General features: G+C 48.7%; 1 protein-coding gene across 3 annotated transcripts in view; it reads left to right on the forward strand.

Annotated features, from left to right (window-relative positions):
• LOC103804765 (casein kinase I) overlaps positions 1–5,653 on the forward strand; it is a 49,041-nt gene that overhangs the window by 1,298 nt on the left and 42,090 nt on the right. The window lies entirely within an intron of this gene.

Below are 5,653 nucleotides of genomic sequence, written 5' to 3' on the forward strand. Positions count from 1 at the left end.
TGCTCCAAGCCCCATCCAACCTGGCCTTGAACACTTCCAGGGATGAGGCAGCCACAGCTGCTCTGAGCAGCCTGTGCCAGTGCCTCACCACCCTCACAGCCAAGAATTTCTTCCCAGTATCCCATCTATCCCTGCCCTCTGGCAGTGGGAAGCCATTCCCTGTACCCTGTCCTTCCAGACCCTTGTTCAAAGTTCCTCTCCACCTCCTTTGGAGCCTCTTTAGGCACTGGAATGAGCTTGAAGGTCTCCCTGGAGCCTTCTCTTCTCCAGGCTGAACACCCCCAACTCTCCAGCCTGGTTCCAGAGCAGAGGAGCTCCAGTATTTGAAGCATCTCTGTGGCCTCCTCTGGACTCACTCCAGTAGCTCTGTGTCTTTCTGCTGTTGCTGCCCCAGAGCTGGAGGCAGCACAGCAGGTTGAGGTCTCACCTGAGCAGAGCAGAGAGGCAGAGTCCTCCCTCCCACTCTGTGGGATTTTAGGTCCTGTTTCCATGATTTGACATTTCTCAAAACTTTACTGGTATTGGGTTTGTGACTGATATACAGTTTTATAGCACAGACTGCAGAAGGAATTTCACTTCTGAAAATGTCAGTTTACGGTGAAATTCTCTTTTAACTCTGAAACTGTTAAAACCTGCTCCTTGAGTGACTCTTTTGTCTTAATGATACATGTTTTGTAAATGCTGGATAAGTTAACAGTTTGGGCAAGAAGCCACATGGACTGATAGCGGCAATTTGTAGTTAGCTCCTTCCAGGAGCTGTGACTCTTTTTCTTAAGCTTCTCTTGCTGTTTGCCTGTCCCTGTCACTTTAAGAGCTCCTGTTTGCTCAAATCGCAGCTACTTCTCTTGCACAGACACGATGGTAATTATCGCTGGGGGGAAGGAGGAGCAGCGGCTGAAATCTGAGCACACAAGTCTCTGATAACAGTTTTGTCCTGCAAAGATGAATGACGTGCCCTCTGCTTTTTGCCTTTCTTTCTTAATGTGGTTTCAGAGAAGTTAAGCAGTAGTAACACAGGCAGAACAAAGTAACTCACTGATAAACAAGAGGAAAATAGATTTTTCCAGTCCCCTGAAGAATTCCTTTTTTTCCAGGTGTTTTCTTTTCACTCTGAGCCACTCTTGTATCAGGGACTGAGTGTTCAGGGAGGAGATGGCATGTACCTACAAAAGCTTTTTGCTGCAGATATCCAGCTCACTACTCAGGGTTTCTTGCTGCAAATACAGATCACCCCAGGGATATGACTTTTTTGGAGCACACAGGAGCAGCACAGTTGGATTCCAGCCCGCTGAGGAGCTGAGATGGGAAGATGAGCACAAAACTCAGCATTTGATAGGACAAGAGGAAATGGCCTCATGTTGCGCCAGGGGAGGTTCAGGTTGGATATTAGGAAAAATTTCTTCCCTTGAAAGGGTGGTTGGGCATTGGAACAGGCTCCTCAGGGAGTGTTCAGGAAAGGAGCAGATGTGGCACTGCGTGATATGGTTTAGTGGGCACAGTGGTGTTTGGTCAAAGGTGGGATGGGATGAGGTCTTTTCCAGCCTCAGTTGACTGTGTGATCTGGCCCCAAGCAGTGAGGTGACACAGGGTTAACTGGTGGCTGTTTGTTCAGACAGGCTGCAGAGTAGAAGCTCTGTAAGAGCTTTGCTTTCCCAACTGGCTCAACCTCCTAGCAGAAGTTTGGTGCCAGGAAGGAGCAGGGGATGCTGCTTGCCATCCCTGCACTGGACACCACATGCTTTGGGGTTTCTTACTGTCTGTGCAATGCCAAGTCCTGTTGTGCAGCTCCCTGGTATCTGCTGAGTCAAATCTCATGCTGCCTCAGGAGCAGGAGCATCATGAAGTTTTATAGTGTGACTTCTGCCCTTCTGAGATCCTGCATCTCCACCCCAAGCTGAGCAGAGAACCAGCCTTAAGTAAAACAGCCTGAGACAGGAGCTCACTGAGCTGTAAAATTGGGGATATCAGAAGGTGCTCCCTGCTCAGGAAAAAGGGGATTTAACCTGTTATATCTAGTGCCATGATCAGCCATGACTGTAAACTCCAACACAGACATCACCAGCTGAGCCTACGAGCCGCCTCCTTAATTGACTCAAGAGCTTACCCAGTGGGTATTCCTTGTGTTTACCCAAAGTCCTGAACCAGGAGCCATGGTAGGGATAAAGAAGCCTCTTCAAAAGTCTCATTTTTTCCACTGTTTGAGACCCTTATTTAGCAAAACAATTAAATAGGTACTGATGTAAAATTATTATCGCGGTTTCAGTAGGTTGGAGGGTTTTCTAAACTAAGCATTAAGTTCTGCATAGAGCAAGGGCTTATTTTAATCAATCACAGAATGATTTGGGTTGGAACTGATGTTGAAGATCATCCAGTTCCACCTCCTGCATTGGACAGGGACACCTTCCACTAGACCAGGTTGATTCAGCCTGGCCTGGTGTCTGTGCAGGTGCATCACTTTGGAGATGGTGGAGATGGATGACTTTGGGCTCTTCTGTCTGCAACCTGTTCGTATATTTGCCACATCTCGCTGCCAGGCCTTGAGAAATCTTCTCAGTCTGTCTGCAATCTGTTCGTATATTTGCCACATCTCACTGCCAGGCCTTGAGAAATCTTCTCAGTGAGGTTTCCCACATGAATGTAGTTCATAATTGTCAGTGGAACTACCCAAAAGTGAGGCATGGACTTACTCACTGCTCAATGAAAAGCTTTGCCTCAACTTGAAAGGCTTTTGTTAGCACAGTTATATCACCTCACTGTGCTCTGGATCTTTGGTCAGACTGGGTTAAGGTGCAGCTTCTGCTCAGAGCTTGTTTCACTGTCTCCTGTGAGTCTTTGCTCTTCCATCTTCCTGTGCTGCCTGGGAGGAGGAGAAAGGACAAACCATTTCACCTGGGATGGTGTGACAGAAAAACCGAGGGGTAGGACTCAATCTGGAACAAGCCAAGGGAGAGATTTTGGGGGTTTGCCTTGCCATCATAGCCGACAAAACAAGCATCTCATGCTGCAGCTTTGGGAAGGGTTGGGATTTCAGAGGGTGGATCCATTTGCATCTGCTTATGTGTCTCCCTATAGTGCCTGCTCCAAAAGGGATGAACTGGAGGATGAATTAGTCCATTTACCTTTGGCATCTGGCCTGACATCCCAGACTATTGTGCTGCTAATCCCAGGTTTTTATCTGAGGAATTTCATTGCCAAAATTACCTTCAGCCTCATGAAACAGGCCATAATAGGTTGGATTATGGCTCCACATATGTAGAGGGTGTTGGCCATGTCCTTTTCTGCCTTGAAACACATTTGGAAGAGCCTTGTTTTTCCAACACTGTTATCCTGTGTTGGTGGGAGAGCAGAAGTGTTGCAGAAAGGTCTGTAGGTCATCGTTCCCTGGGTGGACATACAGCCCAGCCTTAAAAAGCTGCATCTCCAAGGCTGTGATGGAGGTCGTGGGACCCATAGGGGATGGCATTCCCATGCCTCCCTCCCTGGGGGCGTTTGCTGGTCAAAGCATCTGTCTTTCTCATGTGTTTGGGCTGGAGCTTCCCTAAGTCTGGCTCAGTGCCTAAAGGGGCTCCAAGAGAGCTGGAGAGGAACTTTGGACAAGGGCCTGGAGTGGCAGGACAAGGGGGAATGGCTTCCTACTGCCAGAGGGCAGGGATAGATGGGATATTGGGAAGGAATTCTTGGCTGTGAGAGTGGTGAGACACTGGCACAGGTTGCCCAGGGAGGCTGTGGCTGCTCCATCCCTAGAAGTGTTCAAGCAGCTCAGAGCAGCCTGGACTAGTGGAAGATGTCCCTGCCCATGGCAGGGGGTGGAATGAGGTGAGCTTTAAGGTCCCTTCCGACCCTTCCGATTTGGCTAAGATCACCATCCCTGTCCAGAGGAGGGGAAGAGGCAGGGGATGAGCTGCAGCTGGAGCTGATACCAGGGCTCAGTTGCTGGTCCCTGGTACAGAGCTGATAATCCAGGTGTATTTAGGTTGCCTTCCCTCAATGTCCCTGCACATCCTCGCCATCAGCTGGCATCAGGCTGCAGCCCCAGTCTGTCCTGGAGGGTGAAGCATTTTTTCTGCCACCTGCTTCTCCACTGATTTGGCCTTTCAGCTCCTTCAGTGCTTTCCATTGTCTGAGTGTTCCTGATGAGACTGCAAAACTTCCTTTCGACCCTTTGCTTCCAGACTGGGTATAATGGTATGTCTCTTACTAATAGATGGAAACCACCCTGTGTGGCAGGGATTAATTCTGGGGCTTAGCTTACACCTCTACTTGCAGAAAACACCTCCTCTGAGGAGAGTTAGCCTCAGGTTTGAATGCCTTCCTTGTGTTAAACAGCATTGCCAGTTACCAGAATGGTTTGAGTTGTAAAATTTTGTCTTCTGATGGATGTTAAAGTAATCTGCCCTGTGCAGGACCAGGATTTCAAGGGCAGAACTGCCCTGAGTGATAGAGCAGGGAAGGCATCAAAAGAAGTTAAATGCAGAAAGCATGAAGCTGTTGTAAAGTAAACTGAATTTCCCCTGATATTTCGGGATTTAAAGGTGACTGTCTGTCTTCTCTCGGGTGCCTAATGCCTTGAATTCAGTCTCTCAGTGCTGTTGTCTCTGTGTGCTGAGGAGGACACAGCCTGTTTTTTAATGCTGCCATGTAGATATGGTAGAGCTGCTTCATCTCCTGCCTGCCCTGAACGATGTCACTCCCTGTCCTGGGCTTTCTCAAGAGCTGAGCTGTTCTAAGCATCAATATCCATTACAGGAATTGGAAAATAGATGTGTAACAGGGCCAGACAAAGCTAATGCTACAAATAAGCCCTGATAAATTCCAGCCTGGATTGCTCCTGAATTTTGGAGCTGCAGTTGCTCAATGAAAGCATGACTTGTGCTGTGGCAGTGCTTGCAGTAATGAGCAAAGGTCAACCCTTGCCTGTAAAATCCATGGGGAGGTTTTTGTGCTGGGAGCTGCCATCCTTAAAGGGCATGGTGGGATCAAAGGAGGTCAGAAAGAAAGAGGAGTGTCGGGATGATGGGACAGAGCAGGTACAAGGGTTGCCTGAGCATCCTTCTTTGGTGGTATCTCCTCCAGGAGAGTTCTCTGTCAGTCATGAGCAACATGGATATGAAGGGGGAGTGATTGCTCAGATTTCCTAGCAGAGGAACCGGAGGATGTTGAGTGATATGATAACTGGCAGTGTCAGAACACACGGAGAGATGCTCCGTGACACATGTAGCTGTGCATCGCCGCCGTGGATCGCTAAGGAGGCCAAGGGCTCAATTCAAACACCAGACAGGCTCCTGGAGGGAAAATTCCCCTCCAGCTGTAGCACACACAGATCCCAGCTCTGGCTCAGAGCCGCCGTGCACCGGCAGCTGGTTGTGTGCTTGGCTGGTCATGTTCATCCCAAGCTCCTGCCCTTCGTGCTTGCCAGGTAGTATTAACCCAGTGAAACTCCCTGTAGATCCCAAGATAAAATATTTCAGTATCCAGCAGATATATTTCCAAAAGAAACGATCCTCTGACTCTTCATTTTTTGTTCCCCAAACCTTTTTGGCATGATGTGGATAATAAAACCTAATGTACCTGGGGTACCTCCTGTAACCCATGCCTAGAGCATAAGTGCTGCCATAAAACAGGAGGCTGAGTGGAAGGTGGTGTTTGCCTGCCC

Source organism: Acanthisitta chloris, unplaced genomic scaffold (assembly GCF_000695815.1).
Source record: "Acanthisitta chloris isolate BGI_N310 unplaced genomic scaffold, ASM69581v1 scaffold7596, whole genome shotgun sequence".
In the NCBI taxonomy this organism is placed as follows: Eukaryota; Metazoa; Chordata; class Aves; order Passeriformes; family Acanthisittidae; genus Acanthisitta; species Acanthisitta chloris.